The sequence below is a fragment of the Dama dama genome, chromosome 12 (assembly GCF_033118175.1).
Source record: "Dama dama isolate Ldn47 chromosome 12, ASM3311817v1, whole genome shotgun sequence".
NCBI classification, from domain to species: Eukaryota; Metazoa; Chordata; class Mammalia; order Artiodactyla; family Cervidae; genus Dama; species Dama dama.
In genome coordinates this window covers 3,356,634-3,377,923 of record NC_083692.1, presented here as the reverse complement: position 1 = coordinate 3,377,923, position 21,290 = coordinate 3,356,634, and the positions used below count along the sequence as shown (strand labels likewise).

The 21,290-nt window shown below is 48.2% G+C and overlaps 1 protein-coding gene across 7 annotated transcripts in view; it reads right to left on the bottom strand.

The window, feature by feature from the left end:
- FOXN3 (forkhead box N3) overlaps window positions 1-9,773 on the bottom strand; it is a 432,012-nt gene extending 422,239 nt beyond the window's left edge. For 4 of the 7 annotated variants that reach the window (XM_061156461.1, XM_061156457.1, XM_061156468.1 and 1 more), the window contains exon 1: window positions 9,437-9,773. The gene's annotated coding sequence lies outside the window, so the exon portion shown is untranslated. Of the gene's footprint in view, window positions 1-7,528; window positions 7,712-7,761; window positions 7,821-9,436 lie in introns of those variants that run through there. The other 3 variants (XM_061156463.1, XM_061156459.1, XM_061156458.1) reach the window with 3 other exon arrangements.
- Between the last annotated feature and the right edge of the window lie 11,517 nt (window positions 9,774-21,290).

The window sequence follows — 21,290 nt, the reverse complement described above, 5'->3', positions numbered from 1 at the left end:
GGCAAAATCTGTGAGAGCCTGCATGTGAAGTATGAGTTAGTTACTGACCATTCACCTGAAATCTTCAAGAGAACTGGAAAGTGCCAGGCACCTGCATCGTTATTGAAAATGTCCACATCGGTTCCATTTCGAGTTCCAACCAGTCACATACATACCAGGCCAAGTGGGATGCCTGGTGAAGATTTAACTTGTCACGTTTCCTGTTTGCTAGCAGAAAAGCAGAGCTCCTTGCTTAGATGAGGAAATCAGACTAACCCAGTTTTGCTTGGTCTCTATAAACACATGTGGAGTTTGTACAACTTGTGGGTAAGGATGTCCCAAGAAGGAGATAGTCAACACCCTCTTAATCTGACAATTTAAGCCAGTTTTTTTTTTTCATCCCAAAAGAAATAGAGGAGATATCCCCATATTTGCATGTCGGAGTGTTTTAAGCAGTTCATGTGAATTAAAAAGACAGTGAAGGACAGGGGAACCTAGCGCAATGCAGTCCACGGGGTCACAGAGAATCAGACACGACTGAGTGGCTCAACAACAATAAAAGAGAACATTGTCTAGGAAATCTGTCTTTATGGATGCCACCAAGAGAAATTCTAAATGTAATATTTGGGTAATTCAGGAAAATCATATCCCTGCGGTAAGAGCCTTTTGTTTACCAACTCGGTGAATGTGCTCAGGGACGCATGAAGGGAAATTCAAACGATGAAGACGGATTAAGGAAGATAACCTCTGACAAGGGAGCTAAAATGTTCCTCCCATCTGTAATGGTCGGAAGATGTGGGAATATAGAACATCAAGAAGTAAAACCCTACTTCTTGCCAAAATCAGAACAAATATTACCCCACCGCCACCCCTGACATTTTTTCCCAGGAGGAGACTCCGTCTCAAGCGTGGACAGAGCTCTCAAGGATCAGCCCTGGAAGAGACACAGAGGAGCAGGCGTGAGGGAGCCAGTGGGCTGGAAGATGCCTGCAGCTCGGAGTCAGGGGGCCTGAGGGTGAGCGCGAGGTGGCTACCAGAAGGTGTTGGCCCTGGAAACATCGTGACCTCGGTCTCTTCATCTGCAAAACGGCACATGAATGCATATTATCATTATTTCTTAGTAGCAGTAACATTATATTAATACTAGATTATCATAAGAATCAATTGGGTCAGCACCTGATAAATGAAAAGCCCTTACCGATTTGAGGTGATTTTTCTGTATTATCCAATACTGCCAAACTTACCATGAGTAACTTACTTCTTTTTGAGACCATTCTAAATGCTAACTCCAGTCCCATGAAACCATATGACAGTCTTAATTTAGAGCCATTATTTAAAAAGTGAAAGTGTTAACTAGTCATTAAATGGTAACTGTTTTCATTTTAAAGGCTGCAAAAATGTTAAGTTTGCCAAGTCAGAACATTTCAGAGTTTAAAGAGATATCTGAGGTTACCTAAAATGTAACCTTGTATAATATACTAAAAATTACCTCTTCAAGTAGGATTTGCTACTGTCTGAATTTTAAGATGTTTTGGAAAGGTTGAAGGCAGGAGGAGAAGGGGACGACAGAGGATGAGATGGTTGGATGGCATCACCGACTCAATGGACATGGGTTTGGCTAAATTCCGGGAGTTGGTGATGGACAGGGAGGCCTGGCGTGCTGCAGTCCATGGGGTCACAAAGAGTCAGACACGACTGAGCAACTGAACTGAACTGAATTTTAAGATAAAGTGCCGTCTGCAAAGGTAACGAACACACACTAATGCTTGGAGTCCTCCATTAACAACTTCAGCAAGGCCGCGGTAACTGGACAGCTTTGAGTTCCAAAACAACGCCCCCAAGAGCACTGGCGAGTAAACGCTCACTGGAGGAGGATCCCTGGGCTGCTGCTATGAACACGCCCCGGGACAGCTCTATTCGTTTTCTATGACTGGACACACTCCTTCTTCTTTGAAATGCAGGTGGGAGAAGGAATAAGACAGGTTTCCACAGCCCAAACGTGAAAACCTTTATTCAACTCAATTCAACAAACAAAAGTTAAACACAATCATTTTATCTGCCACCACAGCCAACTATTTTGTGCCTATACCAGCTTCATCTTTCTAGAGGAAATATCTTCTTTAAAAAAAGAAAAAGCTGCAGCACAAATTGTTGGAAGGTCTGTGGCTTCCCAGAATATTGATGACTTTGATCGCCTCCTCCGACCCCACGCAGGGAACAGAAGCACAGTGGAACTAACAGGAGGAGCCTGCAGACGGGAGGGGCTTCCCTGGTGGCTCAGACAGTCAAGAGTCTGCCTGCAATGCGGGAGACTTGGGTTCGATCCCTGGGTTGGGAAGATCCCCTGGAGAAGGAACGGCTACCCACTCCAGTATTCTTGCCTGGAGAATTCCATGGACAGAGGAGGCTGGCGGGCTGTGGTCCACGGGGTCACAAAGAGTCGGACAGGAGGCTATGCCTTCTACTCATGTAAACTGTGCAGCCCCCAAGAAGGAATGCAGGGAGGTCTGCTGCGCCCGAAGAAGCATAGGGCTACTTAGCCTGCCGTCTCTGCTCCTTCCTTCTGCCACGACGTGCGTGAGAATCACGGAATTGTCAAAATTCGTGGAAGGGAAGGGGATCCCTCCGTCCATCAACCCCTAGAAACCTTAGTATTCATGGCCTCTGGGATGGAAAAAGGGGGACCCAACACTGCCATTTCAGTAAATCTCATAACAGAAGAGACAATCAGAGATTATTTGATGATATTCAAATATCATCCGCGTGTTATCATTTTCCTCAACACTCAAAACACTACTGTGACTGCCAGGCAGATTACACAGCTTGGCAAACCTTCATTTCATGAATGACACTTAATATGAAATCATCTTCACTGACAAATTGAGGAACAGTGATATAACAGATCCTGAGGTGGCACCAGAATCAGTCCACCATCCAGGATGATGAGAATCCACTTGTCTCAAACACCTCCACGCCGGCCTCGTGACGTCTAGGCAAGGAGGCCCTTCACAAACCTCCTCTGCCGTCCCCTCGTCGCCGACACAAGCAGGCTTGTGCAGGCTTGTGCAGGGCTTGTGCAGGCCGGCACAGCCCGGCTCCACGCCGAACGACTCAGCGGAGCCGCTGTCCGGCTCGTGTTTGCTCCCGGAGCACTGGCGCCCTCTGCAATTGTCAGGGCAGAAGTTGGTTCTCTCTTCATCTCAGAAGTTCCAGGACTCTGCAGGCAATTCCCCCGGGGCCTGCCTTAGAGACGACCTGGGGCACTTTAAAAGCAGTGGTTTCCCAACAGCTCACAGGGGTCCTAGGCTCCTAGGGCACAGCCCAGGAGAGGACCATGGACTCGGGGCTCCTGGCGCTGGGTTCCCGCCAAAGCACTTCTCTTTTTATTCCACTCACATATTAGGGTCTTGCCTAAGATTCCATTTGGTGCTGAATATAAAACCAAAATGATGTCTTCAAAAATGTGTGAAAACCACTGCAACAAGCCCTCCCTAAGGCTCTCTTAACGCCCTCCCCAGGCCACCCCCTTCGAATGGAGGTTTATGTGCTTCTTTTCCTCTAAAGAACCTCTGCCTGTTTCCTCTTTCAAACTTTGAAACATGAATTGAAACTACTAAATATATTTATTTATAATATTCAAAAATTAATCTAGAGGTTTGCACAACAAATCTTTTCAAGGTGAAGATTTGCTTTTCTCATATAGACTCTAGCCTGGCTTTGACTATACCCCTGCCTCATATTCCAACTCTCCCCGTAAACCGTCTGCAACGGAGGCATACACCTGACATTTAATCTTTACGGATTCTGCTGTTACAAGCCAAGAGAGGAATGAAGCGGCCTCGTTCCCTTTACCTCTCCACAAACCTGGCATTTGATTGGTACTCTGGGCTAATTATTAGAAATTTGGCATAGTCATCAAAAAAACGCCAACTTCGGTCAGTGTCTATATATCTGACAACTGAAAATGAACTGGAATTTTACTGAACATCTTGTTAACGTGTGTTGGTCAAATAAGTTGTACATAGCGGGATAATGATCAATTTTTCTAATCTCAAAGCCAAAAATAAATGAACAGAAATGCCAAAGATCTGAAGTAATTTAATTGTACTCCTCAACAGTCCATTTAAAAACGAAACGTTCTGAGCAAACTCCTTGACAGACCATGGAGCATGAAGGCAGATTCTTGAAACCAACAAATCCCATTCATTTCCTTCAGTTTGTAAAAACAAGCAACTGACAAGTTTCCTGCCAATGAACATAGCTGAAGATAAGAAAGCTCCTTACAGGAAATCCTTTGCTAAAGAGAACAGTTATGCCATTAAGGTTAACCTTTTTCACCAAATCTCAATTAGTTAAACATCTGACCACATGGGATCATGAAATACATGCTAAATCACCCCCAGTGATGCTGTATTGCTTCTAATGTCTATATTTCCTAGGACATAGATGCAGGGTGAAGAGAAGTGAAGTGAAAGTCGCTCAGTCATGTCTGACTCTTTGCGACCCCCATGGACTATACAGTCCATGGAATTCTCCAGTCCAGAACACTGGAGTGGGTAGACTTTCCCTTCTCCAGGGGATCTTCCCAATCCAGGGATCGAACCCAGGTCTCCCACACTGCAGGCGGATTCTTTACCAGCTGAGCCACGAGGGAAGCCCAGATGCAGGCTAGTAAGTAAATATTACAGTACATTTATGATTCTTTCCACCTCCTCTCCCTGCTCCCCCTCTATGCAATTAGTTGATGAAAACAAGGGAAATTTTCTGCTTGTTTTTTAAAAAGATCAAAGTGTTAGTTAATTGAGATTAAAATTGACCATTTTCAATTAAGATTAAGCAACACAAAGCTATAAATCATCATGACTGTAAGAAGGATATTTCTAAATGAATATCAAGCACTTCAAAATTTAAAGACCACCATGGACAAGATTAGAAAACATATAAGAAATGTACTGGCTATATATTTACAAGCTTCAATGTTGCCCCCCAAAGTCACAATTCAGCCTCCTTGGCTAACGTCTTGCTTAGCAAAGTGAAAGGGGGAGATCTCCAGACGTTTCCCCTTTCTTTCCTCTCCTCACTAAAACCACCACCAAGATACTGAACATATTCACAACCCTGAGCTGGGAGCCTCTCAATTATCCTAAAAATTAAAGCACTCTTCTCTAACCACAGAAAAGGAAACTTTTTCTAAGTTAACTGAATAATAATAATTGCAGTACTGAAAGAGCTCTTAATTCCGTGTAGGAGTATCCTTCCCCTACTCAGTTACTGAGAACACCCTTCCTTATCACCCAAAGCACCAGATTCATCAACCATCCTGCACAGGGAGCCTTAGAGAAAGCTCCAAAATGCCACAGTTCTTTACATTCAATTGCTACAGTTCAAGTTCGAAGTCTCTTGCAAACTGAAACTCTTCTTTATACTGTCCCCACATGACTCTTCCGCTCCAGGTAACAGCCTATAGTCTTTACAGCTCCACAAAGAGCAGACACACGAATCAGTTTGCTCCCACAATTAAGTGATCAAATACATGCTTCTCGGCCTTCCCCGGCGCAACTCTGAGGTAACAAAATGCAAAGTACTAAGCGTGTGTGCTCACCCTTGCTTTCAGCCCTTTTCCTCACATCTTTCCATAAAAACACAGTTATGAAATCCAGGAGACTGCATTTTTGGTTGTTGTTGTAAAATGACCTTGATTTGACAGGCACGGTCTCAGGTTTCAACAGATGCTGTGGGAAAGCTTACAGAAGCCAGCATGTTCTCCAGGCATCTGTGATGACATGCAGGCTTTTTTTTTTTTTTTTTAAGTGGTGGTTATGGTAGTGTATGTGTGTTGGGGGGTGGGGGGGAGGTTACTCGTTTCAGTTTCCATGACAACCATGTCTCTACTCATGGGTTATTAGATACCATCCACTTCCTGTGTCTAAATTTTTAAGCCAATCAGAAAAGTGTTTATACATTTAACAACTTCTGGGACTGTCTTCCTTTAATTGGGGTGTTTTAAGCCTCAAATGAAGTTGTCCATCAGCCTTATGTTTTTCCTCTTATATAGAACATTTCACATTTACCAATTCACATTCTTTTAAGGTGAGGGATGCCCTTTTTCTCTGAAAAGCATTCTCCTCAAACCAGATGTCACAATCTTATGAGTGCACAAAGATTTTGATTGTTGGCTCTTCATGGCCTTTTTCTTTCACTGTTACAGACTAAAATTTAGAAATTTAGTGCATGATACATGCACGAGACACTTACATTATCAAAGCAAAGATACAGTTAAGCACCCCTCCGCCGATGGTAATATTTAACTCTTCAGATCCAAAAAACGGTTAGGAAAAATTATTCTGAGTTGGACAACTTTGCATTCTACAACTCCCAAGCAGAAATCACCGAGATCGTATTATAAAGTGATATGTCTACAAATGCAAGCTAGTAGCTGACGTCTGCAAAGAAATTTGTCACCAAAATGGCCTACTTTATCTGAATAGAAGCAAGAACAAAAAACTAAATACCAAGGTGTCTCAAGCCAAGTGCACCCGAGTTAAAAATCAACCTTGCAGAAATCTGGGCCCAAGAAGGCTACTCTGAAATGACAGCATGATTTTCAAAGACGGTTTTGGGTGACTGTTTCCCTAAGTCTCCATCTAACTGACCAATCGGTGTGACAGCAGAGTGGGCTGGGGTCATCTGTGCAGTCTTCCGAGCTCTGCGCTCTCCCCTCTCTAAGGCAGAGGCAGGCGATCAATGAAAACCAGGGAACAAAAGGAATATAACAGGATGTCTTCCTCAGTGAAGGAAAATGATTCCCTTTTTCCTCAATGAGCCAGTCCCACCCAGCCCAGGACAGCTCCACATGGGAGCTCCCAGCAGATCAGACCTTGGGGCTGAAGCACATTTTATATTTGCAATCCTGTGTCCCAACTGCTGGCAAATGTGTCACCTTTAAGCACACCCTGTGACAGAGGGCTCCCGGAGCCCAACCAATTGAAACTAATAAATTAAATAAATTAATAATCCCACCACGAAAAGCTGCCGAGAAGGACCGCGTTTTCCCTTCTCCAAATGTCAATCGGGCAGTATAAACAAAGCACGAAAAATAGTCTCTCCAGCCTTCCCAGCCAGGAATCATGGTTTTTCTCCGCCAAACAAGGCTTCTCCCAAAAGAGAAATATTCTTACTGCCTTCCAAGGAAACTCTCGTCTGTAGATGTCATATCAGGATAACCAGTTACAGTATTTGAAAAGAGGTTTAAACTGCCCCCAGATTTGACACTCCGTTTATAATTGATAGCAAAACAGTTGCGACAGCAATGCTGTAAACTCTGCCAGCCAAACTCCACATTTAACACATTAGTTCCTTGAAAATAAAAGTAATGTCTTGGGGAGCCCACAAAAGTAAAGACTCAGAAAGTAATTAACAGAATTACTGCAATTATTTGATCATTTTAATAAATTATCCACTTGTCTGCTGGGTTTTTTTTATTTTTTATTTTTTTAAAGTGACTATCCACACATTCCTGAGAAACTTTTTTTTTTTTTAATGAACTTACTTTTGAGACAGAACTAATGAAAAATATGCAACTCGCCGTCCCCCGGATCTCTCCCGTATGAAGTGCAGGCTATAAATCCATCCGAAACCAGGTTGGGACACGGGGACGGACACCTTAGAAAGAGCCCCGGGTGCCCCCAAAATGCAGCAGAGCCCGAACGGCGAGGGCGCCCCGCGACAATGCCGAAGCAGAGCAGGGGCTGCGGGGGCGGGAGAGGGGCCCCCGGTCGTTACCTGCGATCGTCCGCGCGCCCCGGGCTCCTCGCGGCCGCATCGGGGGGCCGCGGCGGCGCTGGACTCGCGGGGGCCCCGCCGCCGGGCCGCGCCGTCTCCGGGCCGAGCTGCCGCCGATCGCGGCCGGAACCCGGCTCCAGCCCGGCGCCCGCCCGGGTCGGCGGCTCCGCGGGCGCGGGCCCGCCGGGTCCTAGCGCGCGCCGCCCGCCTGCAGCCGCACGTCCGGCCCCGCGCAGGCCGAGCCGCGGCCGCGGCAGGTGCGGGCGCGCCGGGCGGCGTGTCCGATCCCCGCCCGGGACGCCGAGAGGAAAGCAGGGGCGCCCGCGGAACGCGCGGGAGGCGGGTGTTCGCATGTGCAGCCCCCGCGTCAGGCACCGGGCGGTCCCCGGTTCCCGCAGTTTCGCCTGCTGCACTTGAGACAGTCTACCGAGTGATCCCTGCGGGATCCGGAGTGACAGGCTTCAAAAATATAACTCCCCCCCCCCCAAAAATTTTTTTTAAAGATCGAAAATGGTGTGTTTAAGTTTTAAACAGTTTTCCAGTGATTTTCCCCCCAACACGTCCTTCTGCATTTTGCTCTCACTTTATCATGTGCTATTTTAAATAACAAAGGCCCATATGGCTAAACACGTAGTCATTTGATTTTCAAAAGACCTCAAAAATTGCATCAGAATATGCACTCGTGTATCTCCTAAGAAATCAACGAGCAAGAATTAATGGTGGCATATGGTGTGCTTCGTGGAGGAAACTTAATTACAAATTAAAACAAATGCAAAAATTCACAAATTCACTAAACTGAAAGTAAGTGATGACCCTAGATGTATACACAAATCAGTTTATGTGCAATTAGGGGAAATGTAAGTTCTAGATTCCTCTAACTGCAGAAAGACTGTTCCAAGAAGAGATTTCCCTCATTTGCTCCCCAAAGGGCCTTCAGCACCCGCTCAGCACACTCGTTTCTTGCGGCCCACCTGGAAGGCAACTTTTAAACTTGCAAATGCTCATTTAAGAGGCCAATTCTATTAGCTCTTAATTCAAAATAAAAGTGCTTTAGTTTGAAAAGCCTGTTTAAAAGGCTTCAAGACTGGGAGTTTTCTTTCCATCTTTGATATCACCAAGTTTGAAGGTCACAATTCTGCAAAACTGCTAATAACAATGGCACCGTGGTTTGACACCAAAAGGAAAAGCAAATATGTGTTTTCTGAGTTTCTATTTTAGGAGCTCAAAAAGTCCCTTCGAAAATTACTCTTGCCCTCCCCCTTCCCAGTTATAGCTAAATAAATGTAATGGAAGATTTTTAGTATTAATTAAACATCAAAGGCACCTTTTCTGCTTCTTGATGTCCAGGCAAAGAAATAGTTGTACTATGTTACATTTGTCCATCTTCAAAGTCCTCCCGCAGACATCTCATGTAATCTTTACCCTACTTCTGTGGTAAAACAGACACTATAATCCCTGGTTTTCAAGCAAGGAAGTGGAGGTCCTGAAGAGTAGAGGGACTTGTCCAAGATCACACAGCTGATCCTTAGAGCAGCTGGATCCTCAGCTGAGATCCCAGCATTTCCAACTGATTCCTGCTTTTTCAAGTGCCCACCTGCCTCCCAACTATTTCTCTACAAACACTAAGGAAAATGAGGCATCCAAAACACAGGTTCCTCTAGTCACAATTTCTTACCTGTTGTAGAGCAGCGATCTACCAGAATGGAAATAAGAAGTTAGTTGCAAAGGTTTTCATCTCTGCTACACGAGAAAGCTGACCGGTCAAGTTTCTGTCCTGTGGCGCCCAGGGCACCCGGCAGACTGGAGACTGGAGCTCTGGGGCCACGCAGCGCCCTGTCAGCCGCACACCTTCCCCACTTATCACAGGCTGGCTCCGCGTGGCACGTGGAGGAGTGAGGTGTCCTCAGCCCCAGCACTGAAAGTCCACGGGAGCCCTGGAACCGCAGAAGTCTCCGATGCCAGGCGGCCTGTTGGAGAGAGGCTGGCCATCCCGTCCCGACCTGCTGACAAGCGGGGCGGGACTTCTCGGCCCCCCTGCACCCCTGGGAAAGTCTCCAGTCGGTTCTGTTTGTGGCACTCCACTTCCTCCTCCCCTCCGCCGAAAGGAAATGTGACTTCTCTGATGATGGGTCCCAAACCACCTAAATACCAGCCAGGTGAGGCCTGGCTGACACTTAACGGAAAAGACAGAAATACCTGATTCTTAAAAAAGCGATTCTTTCCTTTTCTTACGCAGCTCATAAGGAAGGGGTTAGGCATGGCAGTCCTTAGAAGACATGGCCTTGGACAGATTAATGCAAAACCTACTCAGTGAATTCATTTGACTCCTTTGTTGACAACTGGTCCTGGGACTTCCCCAGCAGTTAAGTGGTTAAGATTTTGCCTTCCAGTGCAGGGGGTGTGGGTTCCATCCCTGGTTGGGGAACTAAGATGCCACATACCTTGCAGCCAAAAATATAAGCAGTACTGTTCCAAATTCAATAAAGACTTAAACAAATTTTTTTAAATTGAAAAAAAAAAAAGATCTCATTATAGTCACACCATCCACTGTGGCCTTCAAATGTTAACAAATGCTAGGCCAAAAGTCATCTTAGCACCAATAGGAGCTGATGAGAAACTGAACAGAAAAGCGAGTGGTGAGCAGTTCCTCAAAGCTACAGCACACCAGAAGATGGACTGGTCAGAAGAAACCACCATTTTTTCATTTATTCTGGAAACCTCACACGTTGAAAACCTGTAAGCAAGGTACTGTTCTAGGCTCTGAGTATAAAAAATAAAAAATGCCTCATACAGAGCCCTCAGACAGGCAAAGTGTCGCAGGGCGGTGGTGTAAATGCTGCAGGAAAACCATGTCACAGGTGATCTCGGATGGCCTGGGACTGCAGCGGCGTGGAGCAGGGCTTGGTTCCCAGCCAGAGATTGGGCTGGGTGGTGGTGGTGGTGGAAGCACCAGAAGCACCTAGCCACTAGCCTTGTGATCAGTGACAAGAGCCCTGGGCCTTTGGCTTTGCAAAAAGAATTCCCACAAAGACAGGAAGTGGTGAAACAAAGTATTTATTAAGAGGAAAAGAGCATAGTGTGTGTGGATAGGCACATGGGCAAGCTCAGAGGCAGAGCTCCTGAGTCGAGCCCTTGGACAGTTTGAATTACTTTCATAGGGTATTTCTTCTGAGTTTCCTTTGGCCAATCCTTTGGATTTGCCTGGTTCACAGTCTGTATCTGGTATATCTCAGAATCCCCCCCAGAGCTTCCCTCGTGGCTCAGATGGTAAAGAATCCACCTTCAATGCAGGAGGCCTGGGTTCAGTCCCTGGGTTGGGAAGATCCCCTGGAGAAGGGAATGGCAACCAACTCCAGTATTCTTGCCTAAAGAGTCCCATGGACAGAGGAGCCTGGTGGGGTACAGTCCACGGGGTCACAAAGAGTCAAACTCGACTGAAGCGAGTTAGCACACAGGCACAGGATTCTCCCACATGTGCACATGCGTCTCTTAGCCAAGACGGATTTTACCAAAAAGGCATCTGGGTAGAACATCCCTTGACATAAGTCTCCTTTGGCCTCCAAAGAGCCTTTCTGCGCATGTGTGGTCAGGGTGGTCTGCTGACGTCGAGAACGAGAACTGTGTGGTCTAGGCAGGACCCAGCCTCCTCCCGTAATCGTCCTGCTATTCTTGTCTTGGAGTTTCAGTCCATAGGGGAAGAATCTCCAATTGCTTTACCCTCTGGGGTGGGGCTCATCTATCTCCTGCCTCAGGCCCTGGGTCCTGTGGTCCATGGTGCAAGTCTTAGACCAGCTCGACTTCAGAGCCCATCTCAGCTTCGCGCTCTGCTCTGTTTTGCTAGAAGCTGACTCTTGCAGGCCGAGATTTACAGAATCCTGGGTCAGGTGGCTAATAGCTAGATATGGTCCATGAGCAGTGTTGGAGAAAGAGTGGAAGGTGGGAGAAAAGTTAAGAGAACTTCTTCACCTCCCTCTTGCCTCTGACAGCATCTCCGGCCGTGACTGCATCTAACCAAGGCTTCTGCCAGGTGACCCCAGCCCTTGGCTCAGACTTCCCGTTAACTCTCCAGCTTAATGACGTGAATGACTTTCTGCTAAGATTGGTTGCTGGTAACTTCTTCCTCTCTTTGCATTTCAGATCCTCCATCTCCTGCAGGGCAATGCCCTGCATTAAATTCCTTCTGTGTACATCAGCAAATCCCAGTGGGCTGGTAACTTACAAAATGACCTGAGCAGTACTCCTTAAAAGGATGCATGCACGCTAAGTCGCTTCAGTTGTGTCAGACTCTTTGCGATCCTGTGAACTGTAGCCCACCAGGCTCCTCTGTCCATGGGATTCTCCAGGCAAGAATACTGGAGTGGGTGGCCATGTTCTTCTCCAGGGGATCTTCCCCACCCAGGGATTGAACCCAGGTCTCCCGCATTGCAGATGGATTCTACCATCTTAGCCACCAGGGAAGCCCAAATAGAGTCATTAAAAACCAGGAAACGCTGAGAAACTGTTACAGCAAAGAGGAGCTTTAAGGGGACATGACAATTCCATATACTGCGGCAGACTGGCTGGGATCGGGGACAGAAAAAGGACAGCAGGTAAAAACCAAGAAAATTTAAATGAAGTATGGATTTTAGCCGGTAATACTGTATCAATATTGGCTCATTGATTATAATAGTACCATACACTGACGTATAAGATGCTCATAATACGGGAAAGTGAGTGTGAGATGGGTGGGGACTCTTTATACTATTTTCTCAAATTTTCTGTCAGTTTAAACCTGTGATTTTTCAAAAGTCTATTTAAAAACAAACAAACAAAATCCTCCCACGGTAAACATTTGAAGTGGTTTTATTTTCCTACTGTGGAAACCCCCACTGCCTCCCTTCCTAAGCAGGGGCAACGTCCGACCCAGCAGATCTGGGGGCTTTTTTTTTGGGACCTAGGACAGGGGGGTTCATGGTCCTAACATCAGGAAACCGCCCAGCAAGGGATCAAGCAGCTCTGGGAAGCCAGGAGAAAACCTGAGTCTGAAGCCAGAATGCGGTCTGGGCAAGGCTGATGAGAGGCAGGGGAGGGCTGTGAGCGGGGAAATGGAGAGAGCCGGCTCCTTGTGGAGCCAGGTCCAGGGGGAGCAGAGAGGCTGCTGTGTGGGGTGGGGCTGGACCGGGAGGAGAGGAAGGGGGAGGGGGCCTCAGGAGGAAGGGGGGAAGGAAGAGCAGTAATAACAGCCACTCAGAGGCGCTGAGTCATTGTACATGCATCTTCTCGTTTCTAGCCCCTTATAAGCAGGGTACTATTTTTATTTCCATTTTACAGATGAACAGACTTGCCCCAAAAGGCACAGATTATTTATGGGCCAAATAGCAGCCCAATTACAAGTCTGCAGGGCACAAAAAGAGGGTCAACAAGTCCCCATAGTGGGCAGACTCGGTAGACACCACGAGACTGCGTCTTCAAGAACCGATAGAGGTTAAGGTGTGAGCAAATGTGGGCAGAAGCAGGACTTCACGGAGGGGAGATCTTAAGTGTGGGCAAAGGCGAGGAGGGATGAAAGGCGGGTGGTCAGAGAGCCATGTGGATGGCAGGGAGGCTGAAACGAGGGTTTCAAGGGAGGATGTGCCTGCAGGCCCCACCAGAGACGCGGCAGGGCCGGTGACCCCCAGGTTTACACTTGATCTTGACCTGCACGTGGCGGACTCCTCTATCTCCCTTAAACCTTTGCTCCAGTGACCCCATCCTCAGTGTCTCTTGAGCCTCCCCATTCTGCTGTACTTTTTTTCCTTTTCCCCCTTGTCCTCACCCCTTAGTCATTTACTAATTGTTCATTGTCTCTCTCCCTTCACTACCGGCCCCGACACAAGTAAAATTTTCACAAGGCCAGGAATCTGTTTTGTTCAGGGATCATTTCTAGGAATGCAAAACAGTATCTAGCCTACAGGAGGTGCTTGATAATTTTTTTAATGAATAAATTTAGTAAACAAAAAGGCATTTCTCTCAGCCAGGATACTCCACAGAAACAGAACCAATAGGATGTAAAGATATATAGAAAGCAATTTATTGTAAGGCATTGGCTAACATGATGATAGAGGTGAAGTCCCAAGATCTGCACTCAGCAAGCTGGAGACCCAGGAGAACCAATGGTGTGGTCTTGGTCTGAACAATGGCAAGCTCAAGGCCCAGGAAGTACAGATGTTTCAGCTGGGGTCTGAAGGCAGGTGGGAACTGATGTCCCAGTTCAAGGCAATCAGGCAGGAGGAATTCTTCCTTACTCAACCCTTTTGTCCAATTCAGGCCTTCAACTGAGGATATGAGGCCCACCCACATCAGGGAGGGCAATCTGCTTTATCCAGTCTACTGAGTCAAATATTAATCTCATCCAAAACACCATCGCTGGTGTAACCAGATATGTGACCACATATCTAGGTATCCCACGGTCCAGTCAAGTTGATAGGTAAAGCTCACCATCGTAGTATTAAACGGGACTCTGTGTTTTACACTGGAGGAGGAAATGGCAACCCACTCCAGTATTCTTGTCTGAAGAATCCCATGGACAGAGGAGCCTGGCCGGCTGCCATCCTTGGGGCTGCATATAGCCAGACACGACTGAGCACCCATGCATACGTCTTAAAGGGCCATTCTAGACTGTAAGGAGAGTGATTTTAGAAGGCAGCAAGACAAAGGCAGGGAGATTCATGAGGAGGTTACTGCTATATTAGCTTGGGCAACAACGGATGCACACCTGCAGGAACCCACTGTCGGCAGCTCCAGATGACCCCTCTGCGGCCCATGGGTGACGTGATGTTACACACACCAAGGGCATCACAGAGACACAGCTCCGGGATGAATCAGACTCCAATGTCCAGAAAAGAGCCAACTGGAAGACTCTGGTGGGTCCTGGCCATTGAAAGTCCCTTTCTGGGGACCAGAGCATCTTTCAGCCTCTCTAACGGTTCAGCTGGAGTAGACACAAGTCGGGGTGGCTCCTCGACTCTACTTTGGAGGATTTTCCGTTGCACTTGATGGACCTGGTGTTGAACGGACCAGGCAGCTTATCGTGTGACCCTCATTCTCTGCCTGTACGATTGGCCCCCGGCTGGGCCCTTGACCCTGTACCAGGCCGATCAGAGTCTTCTAGAATTCCCTAACGGAAGCCAGGGGAAGTAGGTCCCCTTCTGCTCTGGTTTCCAAAGCTACAGGGTGCTGCCCACAGCCACACCCTAAGTTTGTGGCCTCAGGAGATGGGCCACGGCCCAACTATTAGCCCAAGCAGGACACAAAAATGTGATGAAAGTGCAAGATAAACTCTGGATTATCCAAACACTCCTTCTACTGCTCCACCGTCATAAACAGTTTAGAATAGCTTGTCTATCTAGCCACCACTTAGATACACACAGAGAGATACAGACATCCTCACTCAGTTGGAAATGACGTCATAATACCGACTTTCGAGATACGGATGTCATCTGGTGATGCTGAAAGATTTTTCCACTCGCTTCTTTGGATGCTTTCAATTGCAATAAAACGCCACTGGCCTTTGCCTTTATGAGGTCACGAACCTTCACATCCTCCCTGAAACCGATAGCCTTGCGCTTCTGCGAACCTACAGTTAAGAGAAGGTTCACCCTCATATGACTCAGACTTCATCTTTACCCACTTTCTAAGAGACTTAATGCCTCCCACAAGTGACAGCAGTAAATCACTTCTGTGAATCCACGCTCGTCGAGAGGAACGAAGAAACGTCGCTTTGCTGCGTTCGTCTCTGATACTGATCACACTTACCCCTTAATTGACCAAATCAGGTCATTCGCAGACGGTCCTCCAGTAGAGGAAGAGGGCTGGTATTCCCTTCTCTCTGGGGTCAGTTACAGAACTATCTACAACCTGTGTCCTCAGACCCGTCTTCCTCGGCTCTGACTCTGTCCTTTAGGAGTGATTTATCCTGGGGTCTGATTCCCGAGCAGAGCTGCAGCGTTGGCCTTGAAGGAAAGCCAGACACAGCCTGGCCTGGCTCCAGGCCAGCCAGCTGGTGGCGGAGCTGCAGGCTCTGGGGGTCCCCCCAGCCCCGCTTTGTCCCCCGGGCCCCACTTTCAGCTGTCTCACCCAGGTGATCATCCACGCTGCAGCTCCCTGGCTGGTTCTAGCCCCTCATTTCAGATCACTTTACACACGTTAATTAAGCCTTGAAACACCCAGCAAAGAAAAGCGAACAGCTCACTGGGATGTCAGCCGTGCCCCTCCCCAGTCAGGAGGAAGAAGGAGCCAGTAAAGCGCGGGGTTGGGATGAAGCAGGCTGAACCGATTCCTAAATCCTAAAGGAAATCAACTCTGAATATTCACTGGAAAGACTGACGCTGAAGCTGAAGTGCCAATACTTTGGCCACCTGATTCGAAGAACCCACTCACTGGAAAAGACCCTGATGCTGGGAAAGATCGAGGGTAGGAGAAGGGGTGACAGACAATGAGATGGTTGGATGGCATCATTGATTCAATGGGCATGAGTGTGAGCAAACTCCGGGAGACAGTGATAGACAGGGAGGCCTGGCGTGCTGCAGCCCATGGGGCCGCAGAGAGTCGGACACGACTGAGCGATAACGACCATCTGGATCGTGCTCTTAGGAGCCCTTCAGTCTGTGCTGTCGTGGTGAGGGCTATGGTCACGGGCTTTGGAATCAGAGAGGCCTTAGCCATACCCCGGCCCTGCCACTTCCAGCTGAGCTGTCTTGGGCACTTTGCTTGGAATCCTGGCCCCCGCTGTTTATGAGAGCATCCACTCCTGCCACCACCATCCCCGCCCCCACCCCCCACTCCCCCACCCTGCCAACGTGGTTTCTGCAGGGGATGAAATTAGATCAGGCGTGCAAAATATTGAGGACCAAAATGTAAAACATATTTATGTTTGGCACATAAAACAGTATATTTTATAGTTTTCTGAACCATCTCCCTAGCTAATCCCAGTCCATCTGAATTAATGTAGTTCCCTGGCTGCGTTGGAAGCTTTATCTCAAATTAGCACTGAAGTCTCTCATTGACAAGAAATGGTTGGGGAATCCCAATGAAGTCTGTAGCTTAGTTGACAGTTTATACCATTTCCGTGTCTTAGTTTTGATAAATGTATCAGGGACATTTACAATATTGACATTACAGGAAGTTGGGTGAGTGGTACACTGGAACCCTTCTTTCTATGGAACAGATGCTCACCTGACAACAACAATAAACGTATTAAAAGGCGGCAAAGTCAGTAACACTCACACAGTAGGCATAGTACATCAGTTCAGTTCAGTTCAGTCGCTCAGTCGTGTCCCACTCTCTGTGACCCCATGAATCGCAGCACGCCAGGCTTCCCTGTCCATCACCAACTCCCGGAGTTTACTCAAACTCATGCTCATTGAGTCGGCTCATTGAGCCATCCAGCCATCTCATCCTCTGTCGTCCCCTTCTCCTCCTGCCCCCAATCCCTCCCAGCATCAGGGTCTTTTCCAACGAGTCAACTCTTCGCATGAGGTGGCCAAAGTACTGGAGTTTCAGCTTCAGCATCAATCCTTCCAGTGAACACCCAGGACTGATCTCCTTCAGGATGGACTGGTTGGATCTCCTTGCAGTCCAAGGGACTCTCAAGAGTCTTCTCCAACAGCACAGTTCAAAAGCATCAATTCTTCAGTGCTCAGCTTTCTTCACAGTCTAACTCTCACATCCATACATGACCACTGGAACAACCATAGCCTTGACTAGACAGACCTTTGTTGGCAAAGTAATGTCTCTGCTTTTTAATATGCTCTCTAGGTTGGTCATAACTTTCCTTCCAAGGAGCAAACGTCTTTTAATTTAAATAGTACATCATCTGTGCTTTTAGTATACTACTGTAAAAATACCTCCTTAGGGTTCAAAATTGCCAATTTTTTTTGTTGTTGTTACCAAAATAAGAGGCAATTGAATGTTATCTCTAGCTGTTATCACCACCAAGAAAAATTCCTTGAGTTTCCAGTGTCGGCAAGGCACCATCTTGAACGTTAAAATAGCAAACATTACCATCAGGAAAAACAAAAACAAAAAATGCTGCCTGCGTGGAAGTCATTTTAAGGTGGCTGTTCGGATGTGAGATGTTTGATAACTTTACCATGTAAGCCCCCAGGGCGTCCCTTCTTTCAGGGGAAATGGACGACTCTCCAGGCAGTCACCTCCAGGCTTTCCCTTCTGGTGGGCAGTGACGACAAAGAACAATCTTGTCCAATAACACCGCAGATTATTCTGCTGGCCACCCAGAGTCCAGTTTTTGAGACATTCATCTTAAAATGCTGAGATCTTCTCTCTCTCTCTCTCACCTGAAGGGGACTGAGGCTTTTATTTCTTTATTTTTATTCCTTACTGTTATTACCTTATTTCTTGTACCATGCAAATTGTGATGTACTCGTGGGGGTCAGAAGGAGATTTCCGAAGGGCAATCACTTCCGATGGTGAGTTCTGCTAATGGTGCTGACGTGGAGAACATGAATATCCTGTAGCCACATTACAGCAGGTTCAGGGAAACAGCCGCTGCTCTAAGTGGAGACACACGTGTCCTCAGGGTGCTCTGCTCGCTAAGTTACTGAGAAAAAAACAGCAGCTGTGCTCAGTCGTGTCCCACTCTTTCCAAGCCCACGGACAGTGGCCCGCCAGGCTCCTCTGTCCGTGGGATTCTCCAGGCAAGAAGACTGGAGTGGGTTGCCGTGCCCTCCTCCAGGGGCTCTTCCCCATCGAACCCACAGCGCCTGTGTCTCCCGCAGTTGGCAGTTGGCTTCCTTGCCACTGGCGCCACCTGGGAAGGGCCTCCAAGCTGTCAGGAATCTGTGAAGTGTGAGTCTCTCCTGAATGTTTGTTGGCAAAGCACCTCATCATCGACAGCGCTCCTGGCTCACTGTATGCTGGGCGTGGTGCGGGGTCTGGGCACAGAGGAGGTGAAGACGTGGTCCCCGGTGCAGGAATGCATCTGTGACTGTTCTCAGCTGCCTCTGCCGTGGTCTCCTTCCTGTGCTGGGGGAATCTCCAACCTCTGGAGGCAAAGCCACCCCACCGCACCCCCAGCGCCCGCCCCCTGCTGGAGACTGAAAATGCCAAAGACAGCATGACCTGGGCTCCGCCTGCAGCCGCTGATGGGAAGGAGTGGGATGGTGCAGAATGCCGCGGTCACAGGAGCGGTGGCAGCCACAGGGCACCATGCAGCGTCTTTGGGGTCCACGGCGGGTTCATCAACAGACCCCTCTGCAGCGAGTCCGCAGGCTTCGCAAGACGCTGCGTCACCGCGTGGCTGGTCCCGCCTCCAGCCCCCCCGGGGAGTCCTGGGGGCCACCGGCCCAGCTGGGCATAAATGCCCTGCCTGCTCAGACCGGCTAGGCTTGGCCTGTGCTGACGGACACCAGGGCCTGCCTCACGGCCTCTCTGGTGGGTACCGGCCGAGCCGACGGGCCATCGCCTGCTGAACCTCACTGCTGGCTTCACAGGCGCCCTCACTCTGTCATCACACTCCTCATAATAACCACACTCAGGTACCAGGCCGTCTGTGGTCGCGGAATAAGCCAGTTGCTCCCATGGGGGATTTAACTAGTTACCTTGGCTGCTGCTGCTAAGTGAATCAACCAGAAATGCAAGCAAATTTAATCTCAGATGCATTTCTGTGTGGATAAAATGAAGCATGTATTGTGTACATGTTTCTGGTACTGTAGGCAGGGTAGTTAATTTTTTTTTTTTTGCGACATTAAAGAATGTAATGCATTAGAGTTTTAGCCCAAAACAAAAAATAAAGCAAACTTTCAAAGGGACAGAGAAAACGTCATTTTTGCTGCTGCTGTTTTAAATAGAGAAGAAACAGTTTCCATATTCCGTTCATCTTCCTTACTCAGCCTTTCCCTTTGTCTTGTAGAAATCGCATTGTGGAGCATACTTGTAATTCATCCACCGACTCTTCTTGATGACATTGAACTTGGCAATGAGGAACTTTCAGTGTGAGATTGGATCATTTTGTCTCAAAGAGCAAAGAACTGATTCCTTAAAAGATTGAGAAAATATGAATTTCTGCTGATGCAAACCAGGAATGCAAGTCTTTCCTATTATTCTCCCAGCAAGTTAAATGTGGAAGTGGAATCATTTCTTATAAAATGAGTAGGCAAAGAGATCATTAAGCCTTTCACTTGCACTTACTTTGAGCAGCCACGAAAATAAGCCAAGGAACAAATGCTTCAGTCTCAGATGAGAACAGGGGGTGTTGAAGAGACTGGGGGGCGGGGTGGTGGTGGTGGAGGTCTCGGTGGAAGGCACCCCACCTTTCCTGTTGAACCCCTTGCGTTCAGTCGTCTGGAGTAATAGTCCCCGTTACTCAGGGAGAAAGGTGGGCATCCCATCACAGGGCTGCAAAGCGTGGGGGCCACTGTCCGCTGCCATCTGCCCTTGCCTCCATGGGTGGCCCTTGCCTCCATCACCCTGACTTCCACGGGGCCCCTCACTAACGCTCTAGAGCGCCCCCCACGGCTCACCCCCCGCCTGCACTGGGACGTTGCTGCTTTGTTTCCTGGGAACCCTTGCTCTCCGAAGCTCTACTTTCTGCTGGTTTTCCTCCCACCTTTCCGGCCAGTGCCTCCTAGTTTTTCCACCTCTGCCTGCTTCCTGATGCTGCTGTGCTATCATGGGCTTTTTTCCCCCCCTCTTTTCTTTCCACTTGCTCTCTCTCTGGGTGATCACATCCATTTCCGTGCCTTAGAATGATCACCAAGACCCCATAGCCAGCACCCAGCTCCCTCCTGCATTCCACACCTCCGTCTCCAACAAGCTCATCGTCGGCTCCACATGGGACACTTTGCTGTCACCTCAACCTCAGTATCCATGTTCCCATTCTGAGTGATTTACCCTCCCGCTCCAAACCTCTTCCTTCTATACCCCCACGTTCCGCACCCAAAGACCTCAGCATGATCCTGACCACACTCGCCCTCCCTGCCCTACATTCAGGCTCTGAATTCCGCAGACTTTGCCTCAGGAACGGCTCCTCGGCATGGGCCCTCATCTCCGTCCCCGTGGCCTCTGTCTCCGGTAAGTCCCTCACGTCTTGATCCGCCCCCAGCATCCCGCCCTGCTTCCCAGTCATGCTCACACTGATGAGCAGATGGGAGAAGCCCAGCAGACCTGGGGATCTAAGCAGCTGTGAGCGAAAGAAAAACAAAGATTTCTCAGGGAGTCGGGACCCTGGATGGGTCTGAGGCTTGAACGGAAGAGACAGCTGTGAGGTCTCAGCAATTCCTGCCTTTACCAGCGACCAAGCCAGTCTCTGGAGCCGTGTAACTACCTACCCCGAAATACCACTTTGGTTCCATCACTTTCTGGCCCCTGATCTTTGTGACCCCCACGTCATTCACAGAATATACAGCGTAGAGTTTACATCCCCTCTGAACACTCCGGGACCCCAGTAATCTGTCTCACGCCTCTGGTCCCCCGAGTTATCTCCACTTGGTCCCTGAAATTAACCTTTCTCCTCTGCCACGTGGAAGTATTGACCTTGATTTTCCAGTCGCTGA